Here is a 24,052-nt window from a genome sequence, read left to right on the forward strand (position 1 = left end):
AGGTAAAGATTGCTTTTATATGATGATGCAATTCAACTCTTCCTGTGTCTAATAAAAACAAGTCCAGGATGATGAAACAAAACCTTCCATAATTACAAGGAATCCGTACCATTTGCTGCTTCATTTAGAAATCGTAAGATAGCCAAGGATTGGGATATTATAATTTCTCCTCTTTGTGTTCAGGCAAAATTGTCACCTCTGTGTCTTGAAGAGTCTGGGAACAAACAAGAAACTGACCCTCAACACCAACTGAAAGCATATATTGTACCTGCAATTTTTTTTCACCTTTCCTCTTGCTATTAGTGTGGCCAAAGAGCAACTAACTAGTGAAATCCATCCTGGAATTTCAAACTAAAACCCTGTATTTTGCAAAGTCACCAAGCATTTACTTAGGAAAACAATTTTGTTAGCAGCTGGGGGAAAAAAACCCAGAAATTTCTATCAACATGGATGGTCATTTAAAAAATTGCTTTCCAGTGCATGGTAACTTTAGTAGTTTCATCTCATTAGGATTATCATGATAATAAATCAAATATATTAGTCTTCTTTTGAGGAGTGCTTATGTCTTAAACCATCTCTGTGTTCCATATATAACCTTCCAGAGGTCCTGAATTCTTTGGTTTCCTCTGTGCAAAATCCTGGCAAATGTAAAATGAAAGAGGTATGTATCAGAACACTTGCAACAGGGGAAAAAAATCCTCATTTTTCAAAATGGAGGAATGGGTTGGCTCAAGAAAAGTATTGATATACTTCTGGAAATTTTCTAGTTTAGCTAATTAAACAGATCACCTGTAAACAGGATGGGAAACTGAATTAACCAGGATCCAGAGCTTAATAAAAATGAGTTTCACTGAACTTAACATTTTTTAAGTGGGGTTAATACATTTTTCTTAGTTTCACTTGAAGAACTGTTTTTCAAATAGCTAAGAATCTCCATTATTCAAGGGTAGAGTAGTTCCCTCATAATAGTATTCCTTCAGCTGCCGAAAGCTGGCATGGTCCCTGAGCCAGGAGACCAAGGATTTCAGCAAATCCTTGGGGATTTCCTTATGTACAACATGGAGAACTGTGGGTAATGACTGTTTATCTTGGTCCATTGATAGTTCCTTGAACAGTTGCTCCCAAAGACGGTTGATTAATGGATCCATGGTGACCAAGAGATGAGGGCTTGCCTAGTACCGGGAGCTCTGTCCCTGTCCTGGCTGGGAAGCCACTGAAGACCCGTCAGAACCGTGGCGAACACAGAGCTGGAATGTTGCCACAACGCGAAGGGGAAATTGAGTATTCAAATGATAGGCTATAAAAAAGGGGCCAAAATCACGAGCAAAAATTTTAAAATGAACAGTTATGTATTTGTGTTTAAAAGCCAGTAACATAACTATCGAATGATGGTACTTTTGCTTGAGAGCAGTTAATGAAAATAATAATAGGTCACCATAGTACATAAAATAATATAAAAATGACACAGATAACAGCCTGTGCTGGCTGGATACTGTCTGTTTCCAAGCACTCTTAAGTGCTTGCAAGCATTACCTCAGCTCCTGTGGAAAAGAACCACATATTATAAAAATGTAGATACAATCTGAGATTCTACAGAAATGTCCAGATGAGAAGTGAGTCCCCCTGCTCTCTGTGCTGACCGCCCAGTGATGACATAATCAAGTCTAGTTCCAGTTGCCAGATGTTAAGAAGAAAGTGTGCAGAGAGTTAAGAGTGAAGAAGAGAGTCTGAGGAAGAGCAGCTTCGTTTGGGGGAAGGACTGCTCTAAGCTTGGGGCCAGGGAGGCATGGCAGCAGGCTTCACCTACTTGAATGAGGGATAAAGCGGGGAGCGTCAGAGCAGCACTACAGGATAGAAGAAAATGCAATGGCTGTTGGCTTTCTCACACTCACAGCTATGTGGCTACAACGCAAGCCATTGCACGGAGCCCTGAGCATCCTGCCACTGTAAAGATTCCAACTGAGGTTAAATGCCAAGATGTTAGAGATGTTATATGTAAGATCACAAAATCAAATGAAAGGATAGAGTTTATCTATCCATCTGTCTATCTATCCACCTGTCTGTCATCAACCTGTGTCACTTCTGTAATGCTTCGTGGATCTCAAGACACTGATCAACATAATCTTACTTTATGTAAGTCTTGTTTCAACTCTACAAAGTCTTTTATTTTTATCTATTTTTTTTTACTTTTTATTGTACAAAATTTAAAGAATATACAAAATAATACTTTAATGAATACCCATGTTCACGTTATCCAGATTCAACAATGTCAGGTCAGAGTTAATGGTTCGAAATAATAATACCAATGTATTGAACACTCACCATGTGCTAAGTATGTCCTAAGTATCATACATAGATATGTGATGAATTGAAAATGGTTACATCTTTGCTAGTATTCCCATCAAGAGGTGGTGTCTAAGTCACCTCCCACTTTGACCCTGGCCTGGCCCCCTGTGACTTGCTGTGACCAACGTAAAGGCAGGAAATACTGTGCCACTTCGGAAGCTAGGCCCTAAGAAACTGTGAGGGGTGGTTTAATGCATCCATGTGGCTAGGTTACAGACTCCGTTATTCAGTCAAACACTAACTTAAGTGTTTCTGTGAAGGCATTTTCAATTCTATAAATTCCTTTTTTTTCTTTTTTTTTTTTTCCCAATTCTATAGATTCTTAATGCTAAGTTTTCTGTGGTCGATGATGTTGGAATTCCCTGCCTGTCCTCTCGCCCCTTTTCTCCACTGAGGTAGGAAGCATGGGGCTCAGGTCTCTCTTGGGTTCTGAGAAGAGCATAATCGTGGAGACAGGCTGAGGGGGGAATTCTTTCCTGATGATCTCAGTCTAATCAAGGGGACCATTATGGTGACGGTTATGCTTTTAGGTCGTTTGCTCTTCTTTGTCTTTGTTCCACAGTTCAATCCTGCAACTGCTTAAAATGGAACTTCCATGTGCTTTTGCATTAAAAAAAGCTGCATGTTTTTCTGTAGGGAAACACCCATCCCTGGCATCCTGTGTAACAAGCATTTTGTGATTATTGTAAGTTCATTGGAGGTGGTGTAGGGGCCAAAAAAGCCACTGGGTAAAAAAGTCATTGAGTCATTACTATGCATGCTTTGCTATTAAGAACAGTGAAAGTCAGTGTTGGGTCTTTAGCTGTTTGCTTTCAAATGCATGCTCTGCTCTTCCCGCTTTCTCTGCTGTGGACAGCGAGGTGGGGGCCAACTCCTGCAAACCACCTTTCTTAGGCTCCCTGACCAACTGAGTTCAGGGAGGTTCAGCCATTGGGAAGCACTGGAGGGCAGCTGAGAGGTAGGAGAAAAGGCCACGTCCGGCCATTTATTCCCTCTCTCTTCCTTCCAGATGACCTTGGAGGCGGTGGTTGTGTTTTCTTGAAGGTTCCAGCTCCGTCCTGAGAGGCCTTCCCCTCGAGGTCTGGCTCTGGGCGGCCTCCGCGGCAGTGCTGCCTTGTGTTGGGAGTCTCCATTCCCTTTCCTGGGTGCCTTCAGCCCTGGGCTGGCTGTGGCTTCTTGCTTTGTTCCTGACTGGGTTCTCCCAGGCTTTGCAGCTCTCCCAGTGCCTTTGTGACCGTGTCCCGGTATTAAATCCTCCCTACGAGCTGCCTAACATGGGCCCCGTTTTCCTGACTGGGTCCTGACCAATGCGACATCTACCCAAGGTTTGTCAGAGACGATATCCGTGCTTAGTGGCAAGACACAACAAACTTTGGCTGACAAGTTACGAGATTATTTTCATGGAGGAACGTTCTCGGGAGGTGTCAGACTGGATCCTGAGATGGGAGGGGCCCTGGGTCTTCCAGGGATCCACAGCTGACTGTGGACTTTCTTAAGTGTGGAACCAAGGTATGTCAGATACGGAAACCTAACCAAAGTGGCTCAAATCCAATAGGACTTTACTTCCTACATAACAAGTGTGGAGGTCGGCAATTGCTGATTTTTGTTCGGCTGCTTCCCAACGTCAGGGTTTTAGCTCGGCATCTCTGGGACTCCCTGAGGGAAAGCGGTTCCTTCCCTCACGGTCCCAGTGCAGCTATGCCTGCGTCTATCTTGGGCTTCAAAGCCCGAGGCAGGAAGGCAGGTCAGGGACGGCCGTGAAGCTACTTTTGTTACTTTTATCAGGAAAGTAAAAACATTGGAGCAGATTCCTTATCCTGTGCCTTTGGCCAAAACTAGGTGACAAAGTTGCTCATAGCTACAAGGGAAGTTGGGAAAGTGAGGGGTGGGAGTGTCATGATGAACGTGAGGACGGAGAGCTGTTGCTGGCCGTGGGAGGGCTGCTTCCTCCTTTGTTTTTGTTCTGTTTTGCTATTCAGCTCTCTCTCATTGGGTGGGCTCTTTGTAAACTCCAATTATATTTTTGAATGAGCACAGAAGCCAAAGTTGATTCTTAGTCTTATCTGTTTCTTAGGGATATGTCAACATTAAAGAATTTCTTTAGGGTTCCTTACATAGAGTTTCTTACATAAGTTGCCTGGCAACCATCAACGATCATTTGCCCTCTCCAGGAGGCACTCTGTCCCATGGAAGTCCACTTTGCTCTGTGATGAGAGCCCATGAAACCTGGGTGGAAGGGTTTGAATGTCTTTTTCCAGAAGAACCAAATATCCACAGGGAAGAAAGTTCTAAGCTTGGGCAGGTAGCCCGAGGAAGGCAAGTTCTGTTTGGCATGGAAGCTGATCATTTGGATGGAAACATACATTAAAAAGTTGGGCCCTTTAATCACGGAGAGATCTGCTGCCTACCTAATGCAAGATGTTTATGAAAAGTAAACCACGTATTAAACGAAAGCAACCGATAATTAAAATAAGAGTTAAAATTGATTTCCATGTCCTCCCTCACAGCCCTTTTAACTCCTCTGGAGCAGCTGTGAACCAAGTGCAGTAATGGTTTCCAGATGCTGTTTCTGGGTGAGCCGGGCTCATCTGCTGTTGGGGGAGGGGCAGTGCCCTTTAGAACGTGTATGTCTTGTGCAAAGTTACTGTTAAGGGGAAACTTGGAAAACACCAAATTGCGTAACAATCCCAATGGAAAGAAAAATCAATACCCTCTACATTTTGTGTCCAATGTAAGCAATTAGAAATATGTGTGGTTACAACATCAAATGTAGAGGCCTTCTTATTTTAAACACTTACAACGGGTACACGAGGACCGCTGTGGGTTCTAACCAGATTGCAGAGTATGAGGACGGGAAACCGCAGGGTCCTTGTGGTGTCTCTGGTGAATCGATGCCTTTGGTGAACAGAGATCCTGCCAGCCAAGGGGCGTTAGTGGGCCGTGTTAGACCAAGACTCCACTTTCTAGGCTCTATCTGGTATTCATTGCTTGTTACAATACCAAAGGACAAAGATAGAATTTTGCAGTTGAAATGGATTTTAAGAGTCATTTAACCCCAACTTTTGACCAGCAGCCTTTTTATTGGTCTCCCTGCCTCGACTTTTACCTGCCACAAACTATTCTCTCACATCGTGCACATTTCTCCTATCCCTTCCCGCTGCACCTTGAATAAAACCCAGCCCCAAACATCATTGTCGGAAAGTAGTTCAGTTGATTTTTCAGTTGAGAAGGAGTCTATAATGACCTTTTTGAACTGGTCCCAGCTTACCTCTCCAACTCTTACTCTTTTCCCCTGGCTCAGCCACGTTGCATTCTTTTTCTTTCTGAAACATGCCTGCTTCGTCCCAACTCAAGGCCTTCGTTCTTTTTATTCTCTCTGCCTGGGGTGCTCTGCCCACCACGCATCTTCACCCGGGCAGTTCCTGCTTGTCACCCAGAAATCAGCTCCAACGACACCTTCTCGGGGAGGCTGTTTCTGACGCCCTCTCCCACAGTATCCTATCACAGCCTAGGAGGATTCATTGCCCTCGTGGCCCTTCCCATCATCTGAAATTACATTTCTCATAATTTATTTATCCGTTTATTGTCTCCCCTTTCTAGAATGGGAGCCTGCTGAGAACATCAGCCTCATCGTCTGGTTGATTACAGAACCTTCCCAGCACTCAGACCTGGAGCCAGTGCCGACTGGGGCTTTGGTTGCATCTCCGTGTAAGGGGGGGTTTGCAGTTCCCAGGAGAGACTGTGGGCCCACATGGGCTTGTTGAAGTGAAGCTGTAGAGGGGTGCTGCTGTTGCCACAACCCATAGCTGCTCCTTCTCACCTGAAAAATCAACTGAACTACTTTCTGACAGTGATGTTTGGGGCTGGGGTCGAATATTAACTAACGACAGTCTATCAGAATGTACTTGTTATGATTCAGGGCAGATTTTGCTCACGCTCCTTGTGAGCAGGAATCATGAGGAATCACTGAGTGTTTTTCAGTGAGCTGGTCCTCGGCATTTCAGGATGGACATTGGTTAGTTGTGTCTGACTTTCCCGAGCATGAATAGGTCATCTAACATCCTTGGCCCTTGCTCACTACCAGTCAGGAAGTAGTATGTCCCCGTCATGGTGACAGCCTGAAAATACTCACACATTTGCAAAAGCCCTTGAGAGGAACAGCGAAACTAAACCTGGCTGAGAACCTTAATTAGAAAGTATTCTGTAGAGTGTTGTTAACCAATTATCTAAATAAGTTAAGGCAAAGGAGAACACTCCCCCTGTTATGTACATTTGAGTAAGGGGCTTCTTCATCCCCCCCTCTTCCTGATGGGTCTGGGAGGACCACTGGGAAGGCATGGGGTTGAGGCAGGCAGGCCCGGGAAGGTGAATGGTCTCTGCTGGAGAGAAACCTGATTCCTGTTCAACAGAACAGAATTTGTACTCAGCTATAGGGCAGAAAAAATTAAGATCAGGGTCTGAGAGCCCCTCAAAAACAAAATGCCTTTCTCTCTCAAACATTCCTAGGGCCAGAGTTCTGCTTTGTTTCTCTGTCAGTGTCGTGCTTACCTGTTTTGTCCATATATGCCCTGTGTGTACACCCTCCCCACCCCACACAGTGTCAGGACTGGGGCAATGATTATTATTTCTAGCATTTTGTTCTCTCTGCCATGTATCCAGTCTGGTGCTCATCTCACAGAATTATAATCCAAATTGTTTGCATTGTGTTCTGGATAAAAATTGTTCCCAAACCATCTCTATTATAGCTTGTGCTCTTGGTGGTAACCACATTACATTGATTCTTTCACTGGAGAATGAAGAAACTAGGTTGGGTTATGTTTCCTAGGCAAGGTGGTGGTGGTGATGATGATGACAACCAGGGAATGGGTAAATGTATCGAGTTTATGTGTCAGGCACAGTTGTTAACAATATACAGTCAGCCCTCCATATCCACAGGTTCCACATTGTCAGATTCAACCAACCGAAGATCGAAAATATTGGGTGGTGGGGAAAGGGCCAGAAAGTTCCAAAAAAGCAAAACTTGAATCTGCCATGCCCTGGCAACTATTTGTATGGAATTTATATTGTATTACAACTGTTTATATAACATTTACCTTTTATCAGATATTAAAAATAACCTAGAGATGATTTAAAAATGCAGGAGGATGCGCATAGGTTAGACGCAAATACTACACCTTTTAATCTAAGGGACTTGAGCATCCTTGGATTTCAGTATCCGTAAGAGGTCCTGGAACTAATCCCCCATGGATACCGAGGGATGAATGTATATGTTTTAACTCATTTAATTCTCAGATAATCCAGGAGGCAAATGTCATGACCCCATTTGATGTTAAAAAAGGAAGCAAACAAAACTGAGGCGTGGAGACGTTAATTAAGTTACGCAAGCAGATAAGCTGTAGAGCTGAGTCTGCCCCTATGGGTGCAAAGCAGACCACATGAACACAAGAAGTGGGTCAGGTCCTGGGAGGTGGGCAGGGCGGTGGGGATGGTGGTGATGTGGGGCACTTACTCCCTACGTGAGGTGGACCCCACTCACCTCCATTGTGGCCAAGCAGGAAGGTGGCCTGGTTCACTGGTACCCAACCTTCTGACTTCTTTCAAGGATGCAGATAATCTGCAAAATCCCTCAGTTTTAAAAGACTGGCTCAATGAAAAAATACTCCAAGACCTACATGAAATACTGATTTCTGCCATAGGAGCACGTCTCCATGTCTCTGGCCATACGTTTTTCCTATCAAAACAAAAGCTAGGCTCAAGTCAAAATCCAGACTCTAGATTTCAGGTAATTTGTGAGATGGAGTATGCCGGATTTTCTCCCTTCTCTTTTGGCTCCAAGAATGTTTCTCTTTCTGTTTTCTCGAGTCACAAACATCTGTTTATGGCCATCCAGCTAATTGGGTCCCATTGAGTGTTCTAATGAGGGCAGAGCGAGCAAACGAGTGGGTTTAATGCCCGTGGAAATGCATGTTTCTAATTGTGCATCCAGTGAAGGTGGAAAGGTTAAAGTAATGAGCTGCTCTCGAGAGCGCTGGCCAAGAGAGAGACGGCTTTGTTGTTTCACATTCCGTCTTTGTTATTGTCACTGAGATGCTCACTTATTTCCACCATGGCATTGATTGCCAAGAGGCTCTGCTATTACATTTCATTATCATGCCATTTCTGAAGGAAGGGAGTCTGTTCTTACTAAGCAATGACAGTGTGCAGGCAACCATAATCACCCCTCTCTCCGCTGCACTCCCCAACATCTTGTGTACAGCTGTGAAGGGCTGTATTAGTGCCAGTTAATCTGGGGGAGGTTTCCTGAACGAAAGGGTGCTGTGCTGTGCAAAGGGATGGTCCCTGAGTTTCCCAAGTGGCATTTCTAGAGAAGACGTGGTAACTGAGAGGGGCAGACAGACAAGGAGACTGTCAGTTTTAAGTGTGAGGAAGGGATCGACCTCTCTAGATGGTTCCTCTCACCCAGCGTTCCCAAGTAAGCATGGAGGCAGGGTCCAAATCAAAGGGCTGGATTTAGACTCTCTAATCCAAGGCGTTAGAGCTGGAACTGTGTGTTGTTTAAAGACCTTGTAAAGGCCCGCTTTAGTTGAGTCATATTCAGTTAATTTAGTGACCGTTGGCGCTGAAGATGAGTTACCATTTTAGAAATGAAGGGAGACCAAAATGTTGGGACCCTGGGGCCACAGGATAATTGTAGGAGGAAGGAAGAGGAGGAAGCTTTTACTTTCAATGTTGATGAATATCTTACATTTTCAAACTGTCATAAAATAAATAGAATCATGGCTTATGTTTCAGAATTCAAGGTTCTGACTGTTAAGAATTTATCCCCAGGATACCTTCTTCCCGCCTCCCTCACTGATCGTGGTGTGCTTACGAGGGCCTCCTTAAAGTTCACACTTTGAAGATATAAGTGTCTCATTTAGATGATTTGGGGTTAAAGTAGTATATAAACCCTGGCATTTGACTGTATTTTCAAATTCAAGGGAAATGAGATGAAACTCCAAACCCCTTATCGGGGCTGACCTGGCCTGGCCCGACAGGGTCCCTGCTGGCCAGCTCTGCGGGGCTGTTTCGTGCCTGTGTTCCCTCCCCTCTTACTCTCTTTTAGCCACATGGGTCTTCTTTCAGGTTCTTGACGCTTCTAAGTTCATTTCTGCCTCTGCAACCTGGCACATCCTCTTCCAAAATGCTCCCCATCCCCCCATTTCTGCTTAGTGGTTTCCTCTTATCTGTTCAGTCTTGGCTTAAATATCACCTCTTCTGAGGGGTTCCTCTGATCATTTCACTGATGGACGGTTCCCCTCCCTACCCCCCAGTATGTCCATCCATGCCCCATTAATTTCTTCATAACATTTCTACAAAAACTTACTTTTTTAGTGGTTTTTTTTTTTTTTTTTTTTGGTCTTCCCCACTAGACTGTGAGCTTTCACAAGAATTACAATTCTCTTGTTCCCTGTATCTCCAGTATCTGGCTCATAGTAGGTCATCCATAAAAATGTAAGGGGACAATTCAAAAGATACAAAATCAAAGGATTCAGTGTTAGTTGTTTCATTTTGAATTTTCCAATCTCTGTCTTCTATGCCAATTACTTAGCAAGAGGACTCCTGGACCAGGTGCCAGTTAAGAGGTGGATTTTCCTGTTGGTCACTGCCTCGACTCTCATTTCCTAGGAACAGAGATTGATGCAAAGCTTAGCTTTATTGTAGATGGAGGGTAAAGGGAATGAGGCAGGGAAAGAGGGAAAGCAAATATAAGGTATGTTAGTGGAGCTGGCCACGAGAAAACACACCCTGGAGCGTTGTCCTGTGGTTCATTTCTGGTTAGACTTCCTGGACATACTCTCCCGTGGAACAGTCCTTTGAGTGCAGGAAACAGATGTATCTGCTGGCTCCTTTCTGTCTTCTGTCTCTCACTGGCCAAAGTTTGCCCCATGAGCATCAGCTCCCCGACTCCTCTGGGTTTTGCTAATTGCTCCTCTGGGCATTTGCTGGGAAGTCAAACCCAGCGGCACACATTGCCCTGCAGCACCAGGCTTGGTCTGGGTCCAGATGTGGTGGGAGGAGCCAGCGCCTCCAGGCATCTGGTTTGCTTGGGCTTAAGGCTTCCCCAGCCACAGAGGGTAGTGGAGGCCAGGCCCAGGTGAGTCCTCATCTTAACAGAGTTAGAGGTAACCGGTGGGATTCAGAGGTGGGGCGGCCAGCTGGGACTCTCTACTGAGTAACTGGCCAAGGACGTTGGAGACAGGTAGAAGTGGACAAATCAGACAAAGTACATACGTTGGATCCAGAAGACTCCCTCTCAGTTCCTGGGCACTTGTGATTTTAGACAAACTCATGGCATAGGAGCCTGAATTATTTTATTGGAAAAGTGATCACACTTTTCTAAGTTTTCACCCATGACCTTCAGAAACATTTCTTCAATTAACTGGCACTGACTCCCATCTGATATATATATATATATATCAGAAAGAAACTTAATTATGCAAATATGAAGGCAAACAAAATATATTTTCTGCAAAACAAATCATAGTTACCTGACGTCCTCAGCATCTCCAGTCTCTCTTACACACACCCCTGCGGGTGTTCTCCTCCTGACTTGGGCAGCTGCACACTTAGTTATTTTTATTCATGCTTAGGGAGCTGGAAGCTTTCTCATGCCAAGCCTGATCTCCTTTCTGGCCTCCAGTACTAGTTATATAAGCTTTGCGCAGGGCTTCCTCTTGGGTATGAGACCTTTGTGGTTGCACAGGACTGCGTGCTCAGAAGGGCCCCATACTTGGTTTAATACTCTGTCATCAGAGTCTTGAAACTCTCAGTAATTTTGCCTTTGAACTTGTGTTTTCTAAATGAAGTCCGATAGTCAATGAAGCATGCCCTTGAGGAGAGGAGAGAATTGCCATATGCGTGTCCGTCATGCTGTTCCTTGTGGTAGCCTACAAGCCCAGAATTCTATACATCCACAATGCATGGGAGTTCAATGAGAGTCACAGTACAAGGTAAGTGTATTATGTCTATGACTGTGTCAGCGAGGACACTGATAGCCCTAAGTGGCCATATGTCCTGTTGGAAACAGAACTCTTTTTTTGTATGCAGTGGTGTTCTAAGAAACATGCACATCCAAAGAACTCTGTCATATCCTTTTTTACCATTGCTACTTTTCTGCATTAGTCACAAAAATTTTTATTTTTCTCTACTGAGAATGACATTATATAGCAAAACCCCCAAAATCTTTGGGGTAACAAGTCAGAGAGAGATCACAGAAGAAAGAAAGGCTTTATACTACTTTAGTACCATTAACAGCACCTTTTCTCTGCTTTTTGAACTAAAGGCTCCACATTTTATTTTGCCCCGTGCCTTGCAATTTTTATAGCTTGCTCTGCCCTTCTCTATGGACTACGTGAGTGTTGGCAAGGAGTCCCATTTGTCCTCTGATTTCCTGTCTTTGGGCATTGAGTGGGGAGCCAGTGAATCAGTGGGGACTTTTGGTGACAACTGAAGGCTATCACACCCTGCCCACAGTGAAGGAGTGTCTTCAGCAGCTCCTAAAGATGCAGATCCTGAGGCCAACCTTCAGCTCTTCCAAGAAGGTCTGAAGGTTGGTTGGTTTCTCAGAGAATGACTAGGGTATAGGTAATTAGGGATTCCTGTACAGATATATGGGGCTTAAACTTTATAATCTTCTCTGCCATCTATTTGACAATAAAATGATGATAAAAAGGCATTTAAGCTGCAATTCTCTATTTGATAATAACTTGATCTTTTTTTTTAAATTGAAGTACCATCAGTTACAACGTGTCAGTTTCTGGGGTACAGCACAATGTCTCAATCATGCATGTATATACATATATTTATTTTCATATTTTCTCATTAAAGGTTATTATAAGATATTGAACATAGTTCCCTGTGGTATACAGCAGAATCTTTTTTTTTAATAACTATTTTTATATATAGTGGCTAACATTTGTAAATCTCAAACTCCCAAGTTATCCCTTCCCACCCCCTTTCCCCAGTAACCGTAAGATTGTTTACTATGTCTGTGAATCTGTTTCTGTTTTGTAGATGAGTTCATAGTGTCCTTTTTTTTTCAGATTCCACATATGAGTGATATCATATGGTATTTTTCTTTCTCTTTCTGGCTTACTTCATTTAGAATGACGATCTCTAAGTCCATCCATGTTGCTCAAATGGCATTATTTTATTCTTTTTTTATGGCTGGATAGTATTCCATTGTATAAATATACCACCTTTACCCAGTCATCTGTTGATGGACATTTAGGTTGCTTCCATGTCTTGGCTATTGTATATAGTGCTGCTATGAACATTGGGGTGCATGTATCTTTTTGAATTAGAGTTTCCTCCAGATGTATACCCAGAAGTGGGACTGTTCGATCATAGGGTAAGTCTATTTTTAGTTTTTTGAGGAATCTCCATACTGTTTTCCACAATGGCTGCACCAAACTACATGATCTTTTTTTTTCCACTCAAAATACTAATTCCATCCTCTGAAGAGGCTGTAGAGTGACATGTACACTATAGACCAGACTCTGGAGCCAGTCTGCCTGGGTTTGACCCAGCTCTTTCTTAGCTGTGTGACTTTGAGCAAGTCACTTAACTCTCTGTGCTATGGTTTCCTTCTCTGTAAAGTGGGAATAGTAACTGTGTTTCAGGGTAAACTGTATTTGCAGGGTTGTTGCAGGAGTTAAATGAGATTAGCTGAGATTAATGTGTATAAAGCTTAGTGCCTGGAAGATTCTCTCAGTAAATGTCAGCTATTGTTGTTGTCATTATTATTATTTTTTGGTATCTCTGTGGGACTCTCTTCCTAGTTAGGCTGCCAGCTCCGTGGAGACTGGAGCCTAAGTATCTCTGACATTAAATGTGAGCACACTAGCCATTCTAGGTACTCAGTAGACATCGTAGTTGGTTAATTATATGGTGTTTTTTCCATGTGAAGTAAGCTGTCCTTCGCAAGTGAAAGATGTATTCTTTGTGGTGAGAAAAGAGGTCTCCTGGAGACAGTGGCCAAACCAAAGGTCATCTTCGCACCTGTGTGGTGAGGAGGACGCAGGTTTTGTTCCAGGAGACTCACAAATGCTGAACCGACAAAGGTTAGCGAGCATGAGAAACACAGCTTTGAATGTTCCCAATTTAGAGTGAGTGTCTGCTGGTTTGCTGATGCCAGTGGTATCTCAGCTGTTCTGCTACTTCTTCACCAGGCACTTTTTCTGTGGCTCCTCAGGATGGCGGAAGGGGGCGCAAGAGTGGGGCCTTCAGCAGACTCCGAACATGTTCACTTAGAAGGTACCCTGCTGTATATTAATAGGTACTGGTCAGAATATGCAGAAGTATTCAAACACGATGGAAAATGAGCTCTATTTCTTACCTTACTAAGCGAGTGGTGTTTTTGCCACAGAAGCACAGAGCCTAGGCAGAGCCATTTAATGATCCTGGTGGTGGCCTCCCTGTAGGATGAGGTGTGTGTGACAGGCAAGCTGAGCATCTGGGGGAGGCCTTCCAGGCACTTCCTTCCTCCAAGTTCCCGCAAACTGTCTCCTTCAGGCTGACAGATCTCCATTTCTCACTTTCCACCTGAGAGAGGACGGTCTCACGCTTGCACCCACCCCGCAGGTGTGCTCACCTCTACTGAGGCAGGAGACCACCAAGGTGGGGTGCAGGGCAGAGGGCGTCAGGCATGCATGCGTCTGTGAGGCGGGGTCTCTCATAGCAGTGCTGTCCGTTCAAAACAGAAGAAACCGAGCCCCACTTTTACTACATGCGAAGGTGCTTCCTGACACATTTCTCCTCCATGAAGGTCTTGTCTTGGGGCAGAACGGTGCTCACAAGAGGGCGAAGCAGTCCCTTGTGAAGAAAATTATCTGATCGTAGCTCCAGAGCAATCTGTGGGACCATATCTATGGTACCTGAGGTGAATGTTTTTTCCTTCGTTTCCTTTCCTTTTCTTCCTTCACTTTTCCATTTTATTACTCTGATTCCTGTTACTTTTCTCCTTCCCTTCGCCTTTTTTTCCCCAAAGGAGTGAAGTGTAGTTATTAAAATACAGACCTTTTCTAGGTCTGTAAACAAACTTATGGTTACCAGAGGCAGAGGGAGTTTGGGATTAGCAGACACTACTATATATAAAATAGATAAACAACAAGGTCCTACTGTGTAGCATAGGGGGCTCTATTCAATAGCCTGTAATAACCTATAACGAAAAAGAACGTATGTTTGTACGTACAACTGAATCACTACACTGTACGCCAGAAGCTAACACAACATTGTAGATCAACTGTACGTCAATTAAAAGAAAGTACTGAACATTGTTGAATATAAAAAGCAAGCAAACAAACAAAAAACCACAGGCCTAACAAGAGTGGGACCACCTGGATTTGGATACAAACTGCACCACTTCCTAGTGGGTGACAGAGGACTAGGTCCTTACTTTCTTTGTGTCTTAGTTTCTTCACTGTGGAACGAGACCAATGCAACAATCTCCCTTGTGTGGAACAGCTCCCAGGGTACACCACCCACATTGTATGCTACAACCCTCCAGGATCGGTGGTTGCCACAAGCTCTACTCTTTGGTTAAGAGTGGTGACCTTTCCGGGACCAAATAGCCACCCCCAGATCCTCTGCAGAAAGCCTGCAGGACCTTGTGCTGGCATCTCATGGTACAAACGACAGCCCTTGGGTCATGCAACACAGCCTCACTGCTGTGACAATTTAATGCACGAACACAACTAACGCTCTTCGAAGAGTAAATGGAACGGAGTCTGTGTCTGTGCTCACTAAGCATTGGCTGTCGCTCCTTGACATCTAGCCCCCAAACACTCATAGTGGGCAGGGGTGTGCTTGTCCTTACCAACGGCACTCTGTGGTCATCCTCACATGCAGGGAAGCCTGCACTTCTAAATTTCTTTGAGCTTTTAAAAAAACTATTCTTTGATTTTTTTAAACATTATACCATTCTTGTCTAATGGGTTCAATATCCAATCTTTCTGAGAATATTAGCAATAACTTTTATGAAATTTTCTTCTCTTGCATTGCTTTTACCTCCATGTGGTTTTTAAATGTTTATTTATTTGGATCTCCCACTTTTCATATTAGATATATTTACTCAAAGTTTGAAGAGTTACGTCTTTGCTCCTCTTTAAGGGTTGGGCACTGCAGAGAGAGCTAACTGCAAACTCTGTGCGTGTTCCTGAGGCCAAGTGTGGGCTGAAGACCAGGATGATCTGTTTCAGTCGTTTCACTGGGGCAGCACCGATGTCAGTATCTTTGGGCCTTTTTCTTTGTGGTATTCATGTTCTCTAGAGGAGGATATTATAATGTCTTAGTGGAGGAGATACTCCAGGTTCCCGCAAGGCAAATATGGACAGAGAGCTGGAAAGCAGAGGTTCTGATTTCAGTGTATCGCTGACCTTAACTAAGCCTGGTGTCCTTCAGCTCAGAGATCCTCTGTTTTCCCACCTCTGGAGAATAAACATTTGTTTTTATTTTCCATGGGAAGGGGCAGTGGTCACCTGGCTCTTATATATATTGAAGTATGTATTTGGAAATCTCATGAGGATTATCAATCAATAATCCATTTATTAGCTCTACCTTCACCCCTTTTTCCAAAAAAACCTGGATGCTGCCAATTCCTGAACCTCTTGGAGGTTCTGTGGCATAAATATGGCTGCTTCTTGTCTTTCCCTAATGCTGACTTAGCAGTAAGCTTTACTGGGTCTGTTAACTCTGTTCCTCTCATTTGTTTTCTTCTGGCATCCAGAATTTGGTTGCTTCTGTCTTCTCCTCTATTCCCTTGGTCTTGTGGGTTTATGATTTTTAAAATATCTCTTTGCTGTCATTCTAGTCAAGGGAGCAGAGATAATACAATAAGCTGCCATTCTTAACCAGAAGTAAATACACAAAACCCTTGATCTTCACATTTCTCTGAAATACGCTTGAAGAATTTTAAGTGAAACCAGATTGATTTCAGTATCCATTAAAATCTTCAAACTATAATTTCCTTCTATTTAATTTCCTAATTAAAATGTTAATTTCCCCTGTAAACATGGAAATTACTGTGGGAAACAGAATACATTAACCAAATTATGGATTGAAAGTTAGCGAAAACACAGCAAAAAAAAAAAAAAAAAAAAAAAAAGCTGTGTATTTTGTGCCTGCTGGCATTTTTGTGGTTGAAACAGTAAAAGCTTGGTTCTCTATCTTGCCTCCGCTACTTAGTAGCAGAATAAAACTTAATCTTTTTGAGGCCTCTGTAAAATAGGCAAAATAACCCAATACTGCATTAAGCTGAAGGCATGGCTGAGTAGGGGATGAGTTGGGGAGCCACCGATCTCTAGTGTATGGCTAGATGAACAGCAGAATTAGTTCTCTTCCATGGCACCAGAGGGAAGGGGGAAGAATGATGGCACCTCTCAGGGGAGGTGTAAGAGGATGTGACTAGGAGATGCTCCCCACTCCTTAGGGCCCTCAGCGAATCTTTGGGGCCCATACTTACTCATGTGGAGGCCTTGGAAGAAGAGGGTTAGCTGATGTGAACAGGAAAAAGAGAGAAGGAAAAGAAAAAAAAAAGACAAGAAGGATAAAATGAACAGCATGTTGGTAGACATATTATTGGCAGGATTGACAGTAGTGGGACATCTGGTCACCTCAGGCATCATACCCAGAGTGAAAACATGCAGTTACTAAATTAACATAAAACCAAGGCGAAAACACATTCAACTTTGACTCAGAGGTGATCTTCCAGTTAAGGGACTGTGTGATTTTTCTTCTCCTTGGATGTCCATCTCCTATTGCCTGACTCTGGCAACTCATTAGTCTCCTCACTAGAGGAAAAGGAAGATGAATAAAAGAAGATGAAACTTGAACCAGTCCTTTAGACCGACTAGTAATGCTGGCGAAAATTTGATAAAGAAGAAGGCAAATGAACTTTCTTGATTATCAGTGGAATTAAGTTGTGGCTGCTGTAGCTAGTTTCTGTCACTGGGGATAATTGTGAGTTGGCTGCATGTCAATTTAGAGGAGCGATTTGTAATTTAAATAAATTATCTACATCTGGAAGTTCCTGTTTCTCTAAAAAAACACTAGGGCTGAGTTGAAATAGTTGGATGACTTTCAAAATTTTGAATTTGTCAGATTTTAGTGGTCATTACTAGAGATGCAGACAGAGCAGGGAAAGGAAGGTGATTAGTTACCTAGGAAGAGAGACTGTTTAAAAAATTGTTAAGGTAACAATATGCAACTTCTGCCCAGGTAAGGAGTTTGAGTCAGGCACTGTTCCATGAAGAAGTACATGGCTTATCCTTTGCCATCATCCAGAATCCTAATCATAGTCCTCAGTTGGATCCACCCTGTCTAAGTGCCTTTATAGGAATCACTGGTAATGTGTGAATATTATAAAGGGGTTTGAAAAAGATTGAGCCTTTATCATGGAGTGAGCTCTGCAGCCTATAAAATAGTGAAATGTTTACTTAAGAGAAAACATACTTAACAAAGCAATTCTGATACACAGTGCTCTATCTTGGTGGTGTTTCCAGTTCCCCATCCCTGGGACATCAGCATAACCCTTAGCCAGGTGTAGTTAAGGGACTGGTCCATGCCAGGTTTTATTCAGACTACCCTCTTCTTTTCATCTTTTTATGCATCATTTCTGGTCTTCAGTGTCCCATGATGCTCTGCATCCCGTTTGACCAGTCACATCTTCATAATGAGATGAATACCCAGATTGTGGCAACGCTCACTGTCACTGCTCAGAATTCATACTTTTAAAGTGCCATTACTAGCTTTATGTCTACAGTGAATACAACTGCTGTTTCTGATTTGTTCACACAGAACAGACAGGGCTGAAATATACAGGAGGACCTCTCTCCTTCACCGGGAACCCTTCCCAGACCCTTGACTGTTTCTGAGCTCTGTTCGTGTGTTCTGCACATGCTCAGGAATGGTAGAAGTTTTATAAACAGCCACAACTTTAAAAATATTGTATATCTATAACAATCTTTTCACTGAAATTTATACCATCTGGAAATTTCTCTCCCATTGAAGTTGAGGTCATTGGCTGGAATATCTCTCTTACACTGTACTTTTCTAACTGTGGAGCTGCAAGGTTTGCTATTTAACTGGCGTTTATTCTGTGTGGCCATAGGACCAGATAATAATTTTATAGTTACCATAGTATATAATGTAATTTTTAAATTTTATTGTGAAATATGTCATACATAATAAAGTGTGCATAAAGCTTATGTACACGATGAAGAAGACTAATAATTCAAATGCTCATTTACCCACCACTTAGCTCAAGAAATATAATATTGTCAGTCCTTCTAAAACCTCTTTGTGACTCTCTAATACCATCTTCCTTCCTTCCATCAAAGGTAATACTAGCCTGAATTTTGAGTGAATCATTCCCTTGTTTTTCTTTATAGTTTTAACACTTAAATAAATTCCTAAATAATGTATTTTTTTGCTTTTTTTTTGAACTTTAAATAAATGGAATTCTACCATATGAATTCTTCCGTGAGTCTTTTTTCCACTTAGTCTTACATTAGTATCATTTATGTCAATGCCTATAGCTACAGTCTGTTCATTTTTATTGCTGTGTAATATTCCATTTAATGAATATCCTATAATTTATTCACAGTACTATTGATAGACATTTGTGCATTGCTTTGTTTTTTTTACTCTGACAGTTAGTGATGCTCTGAACATCTTCATACATGTGTTATGGTAAACCCATGAGGCTTCTAAGATATCTACGCATGTTCAGCTTTCCTGTATAATCTCAATTTTTTTCCTAAGTGCTTGTAACAATTTACAGTGTACCAGCAGTCTATTAAAGTCTTTATTGCTTTGTATTCTTGCCAATACTTGATATGGGCAGAGTTCTTAATTTTTGCTAATCTAATCTATTTGAAATAAATATCTCATTATGTTTTTAATTTGTATATCTTGATTACTAAATGAGGTGAAAACCATCTAAAATGTTTGTTGCAACTTTCATTTTCCTCTTTTTGAAGTGCCTTTTCAAGTCCTTGGCTCACTTTTCTATTGGTTGACATGTCATTTTATTAATCACTTGTAGCTCTTTATGCTTTCCTGATACAAGTTCTTTGTCTTTAATAGAAGTTAGAAATATCTTTTCCCACTTTTTAACTTCCTTTATGGTGTCTTATGATGAACTGCTTTCTTGATTTTAATGTAATCAAGATTATCAATCCTTTTCTTTATGGTTGGTGCTTTTTATATCTTACAAATTCCATCATACCATGAAGTCATAAAAACATCTCCTTCTAAAAATCTTTCATTTCTTATCTAAAATTATTTTCTAAATTATTATACATTAATACTTTAGAATTCTAAAATCTTTATAGTTTTAAATTTTGTAAATAGGCTTTTAATTCCCCTGGAATTAGCTTGTAGTATGTTGTGAGTATCCTATGTTTAAGTTTTCCATATGGAAAGCTATTTTCCTAGCATCATTTATTAAGAAGTCAGATCTTTCCCCCATTGACCTGCAGCACTGCATTTTTTCCCCCCCAGAAATCAAGTGTCCATATTTTCATGGCTTTCTTCCTGGGCTCATTTGTGTTACATTTTCCTACTTGTTTTTCCCTGGGACAATTGTATGCTATCATGTATGCTATAATTTTATGAGTCTTCATGTTTATTAGGGCAATTCTTCCCATTTTACTTTTTTTTTCTCAAGAGTGCCTTGACTCTCTACACGTCTATATAAATTTTAGAATCTGTTTGTTGAGTTACACGCATGCACACACACACATACAGTACTTACTGTAATTTTGATTGAGATTGCATTGAATCCACAAATCCATATGGAAAGAATTGATAGTTTTATGAAACAGCCTTCCAAGGGATGAACATGTAATTCTCCTATGAGGCTACCATCTTGCAAGGAAGTCAAGTACATATATAGATATTCCAGTCCAGCAGTCCTAACTTCAAGTCCTCCCAGCCTAGGGGCCAGCAATGAGCAAATCCTCAGATAATTCTACTGACCAACTATAGGGTCATTTCTAGCCTTGAAGTATTCCCAGCTTAGGACCTAGACGTTGTGAAACAGAGACAAGACTTTTTTCCCTTTTCTGAATTCATGACCCATGGAAAATGGGTCAAAATATAGTGATTATTGTTTTAGACCCCTAAGTTTGCTCTTTTGTTATGTAATAATAAATCATAATAAACAAGTCCTCTTTAATTTCTCTCAATAAATTGTTCACTAAAGGTCTTGTGCATGTTAGAGTGATTTATATTTGATTATATTAAATATTACTACAAATAATATTTACTTATGTATATATCAATTATGGGATACATGTTTTATTCAATTTTATAACACCTTAATTGAATTGATTTTTAAACCTTGACTTTGTACCCGGCACCTTATTAAACTCTCCTATTACTTAAAAAAAATCTTGCACACATTTTTAAAAATTTTTCATATATACTCTTACCACATGTAAATTTTTCCAATTTTGTCTCCTCCTTTTTAATACATGGAGAATGTAAGATATTTATTTTTCTTGCATTATTGTTCTGGCTAGGAGCTACAATACAGTGGAGATAAGAAGTGGTGTTGGCCAAAAACCTTATCATATTCCTGATTTGAAAGCCCAATGTTTCACCGTAGGTTTGTTGTGTGTTTATTGTAGATTTAGAAAGTTATTTTTTAATTTTTATTTTACTAGGAGTTTTATTAAATGTTTAGAGAGTTATTTAATGCCTATTCATCATGTATTTAGATAAACATTATTTTTCTATACATTTCTGGGTTTGGTTTGCAGATATTTTGCTTAGACTTTTGTATTTATGTTTATGAGAGGCCTGCAGTTTTACTTTTTTGTTCTGTCTTTGGTTTTGTTATCAATGCTGTACTAACTTCATAAAATAAATTGAGAAATGTTTCCTCTTTTTCTGTTCTCTGAAAGAGTTGTAAAAACGGAAATGTTTGTTCTTCAAGCATTTGGTAGAAATCATGTTTAAAATAATCTGGTTCTGGTGTTTTATTTTGTGTGTAAAGATTTATATCTCTGGAGTCAATTTCTTTAATCAATAGAGGAAAAGTCAGGATTTTTATTTCTTTTTGAATCAGTGTGTAAACATGTATTTTAAAAGAATATTCCACTTTACCCATATTTTAAGTAGTTTGTTTGCTACTGATTCTTTGAAATTTATGGGCATTCGCTTTATGGCCTGACACTTTTTAAATTTTTATAAATTGACAAAGTGTTCATAATGTTCTTTTATTATCTTTTTAATCCATGGTGCAAACATGGCATTATAATCTTTTTTGTTCTTAATACTCTTTATTTGTGCCTTCTCTACTTTGTTCTTGATAAATCTTGCAAGGTATCAATTTTACTAGCTTTATCAAAAAAAGCAGCAAACTTTTAGTTATGTTGATTTGCTATAATATGTCATTGTTTTATATTTCATTAATTTCTGCTAATATTTATTCCCTTTCATCTATTTTCTTTGGGGTTTATTATGTTTTTTCCTTGCTCCAGCTTTTCATGTTGATGCATACATCAGTTATTTTCAACCTTATTTATTTTAATACAAACAAGTAAGGCTTTGCATTTTTTTTCCAACCTGTTATTTCCAGGTTTGATAAATATTTTTCATAATCGTCCATTTTTCATTATTTTAACATTTCTTTGATCTTTGTGTTATTTACAAGTATGTATTTCAATTTCTAATACAAGTGTGTTTTTCATTACTATTTTCTTCATAATTTCTAACTAATTTTGTTGTCTTAAAAATGTGGTCTTCATTGCTACAGAATCTTTGAAATTTGTTGAGAATTGTTGAGTCTACTCCTTGTTTAATTTTTGTAATTGTTTTTTTGTGTGCTTGAAAAGAATGTATGTTTTCCACTTGCTGGGTGCCATGTTCCATATATGTCTGTCGGCTCGAGGATAGTGTTTGTGTGGTATTGTCTCTTACAGTGTGTTGCTAATGCCCTTTGATTGTGGGCTCTGCTTTTACCTGTATGCCTCTTTGCAAGAGCATTCCTCCTGAGCTGGCTTTCCTTTGCCTCTGTCTGGTGGGCACATGAGGGCACTGCTACGTGAGACCATTTTAAACTACATTTTCGGTTTAGATTTTTTCTGTTTGTTTGCTTGCTTTTTGACCGTGTAGGTGATAGAAATTCAGGCCCCTGTATCCATCCTCAGTGAGGCTAGCTTGAGGTTGAGAATTAATTCCCAGTGTAGAGCCAGAGGGGGGCATGTTTGGCACTGTCTCCTTCTGTGGAGTGGGTTTTATTCTACTTCACCCACTGAGAGAACTGGTCCCCCGAGGTCTTGGCTTTTAAGTTGTTGTCTGTGACCTGAAGCCTGTCCCGCTCAGAGCGCTAACGATTGGCATGTATCTCCCAGGCAGATGCTGGCTCCAACATTTACTTTCCCCTGAGGATTTATGCCTTCTCATCATTTCTGACATCTGAGGAATTCCCTTACTCTCTAGCCAACTTATCCATGCATTAAAATCATGATTTTGTATTTTAACTAGCAGTTTTATTTGTGCAACACTTGGAGGGGTTTCCACATTGCTAGAAAGATAAATCAGTAATGTAATTTGGGAACCAAAAGAAGTTAGAGCAATCCAGCATCAAATGATGATTTCAGGTGAAAATGGCTCTGGATTTAATTTTCCAGTTGGACTGTTCCAGAGTACAGGAGGAAATAGTGTAGTTAAGAGGATAAATGAGAAAAGAACTAGAGAGCATGGAAGATTTCTCATTATAAGCTCTTTCCTATCTGCCAAACCAGTGCAAAACTTTCTACTTCCTCTCTCTGAGTTTCTATATCTATAGTGAAATTAATAGTGCTACTTCCCAGATTTGTGAAGCTTTAATAAGGAAACAAATACAAAAATGCTGTACGTGGTACTTTTGCATAGAGTAAGCGCTCAGTGAATGTGGGGTAAGTTTGACTCTGGGCCTCCTAATAGGACTATGATCGGTGCTTCCCAGAGTTTTCCTAGAGATACAGACAATGCTTCATGCATGTGATAATCTCAAAATGAGAGCTTAGACTAAATCAAGTAGAATTAGGAAAGGCAATTCCACAGCAAAAGAATCATGTTGAAGAAAACATTCTGAGGGGTGCCCTTTTAACATCCGTCTCAGAGAATTTCCACAAAGTTCCAAGGAACAGGAGCTCACAATATCTTGAAACACTTGAAGCCTGATCGATTTTAGACACCATCCTGCTACTTTGATTCTCAATAGGGCTGCTCACTGGTGACAGTGGTAAATATGGGACCCTTCCTTGGATCTTAGAATCGAGGATAAAATGTCCCAACTTACTGCCTGTATTCTTATTTGATTTTTTTTCCATGTGCATTTTTTATAGAGTGGGTATTAATTGCTAAAAGGCAGGAGAACGACTTTGGGTCAGTTGGGACTCCTAGGATGCCTTAGTATCCAGCAAAATGTAGCGACTGCAACTTGGCTCACCCTGGGTGAGCACAGATTATCTTTGACATTTACTGGATGGAGACATTTCTTGCCACAGGAATGGAGTGTTTTCCAGTTGATTTTCAATGGAGAATGCTCAATTCACTGTGATAGTTGGTTTGGCAGTGTTCATTGCCATTAAAAACTCCTTCATCTTGAATGAAACTTAAAATGACTCTGAGCCTGGGTAAAGAAGGAAAACTTGACAAAGTAACCCTGGGT

At 41.0% G+C, this 24,052-nt stretch overlaps 1 long non-coding RNA gene across 2 annotated transcripts in view; it reads left to right on the forward strand.

Moving 5' to 3' along the window:
* Positions 1 to 24,052, forward strand: part of LOC116154337 (uncharacterized) — a 282,683-nt gene that overhangs the window by 213,802 nt on the left and 44,829 nt on the right. Inside the window, exon 5 of one of the 2 annotated variants that reach the window (XR_010381316.1) lies at positions 2,665 to 2,839. The exons of the other annotated variant lie outside the window; for it this stretch is intronic. This is a non-coding gene — a long non-coding RNA (uncharacterized LOC116154337). Of the gene's footprint in view, positions 1 to 2,664; positions 2,840 to 24,052 lie in introns of those variants that run through there. 2 annotated transcript variants of the gene reach the window in all.

Source organism: Camelus dromedarius, chromosome 6, assembly GCF_036321535.1.
Source record: "Camelus dromedarius isolate mCamDro1 chromosome 6, mCamDro1.pat, whole genome shotgun sequence".
Classification (NCBI taxonomy): domain Eukaryota; kingdom Metazoa; phylum Chordata; class Mammalia; order Artiodactyla; family Camelidae; genus Camelus; species Camelus dromedarius.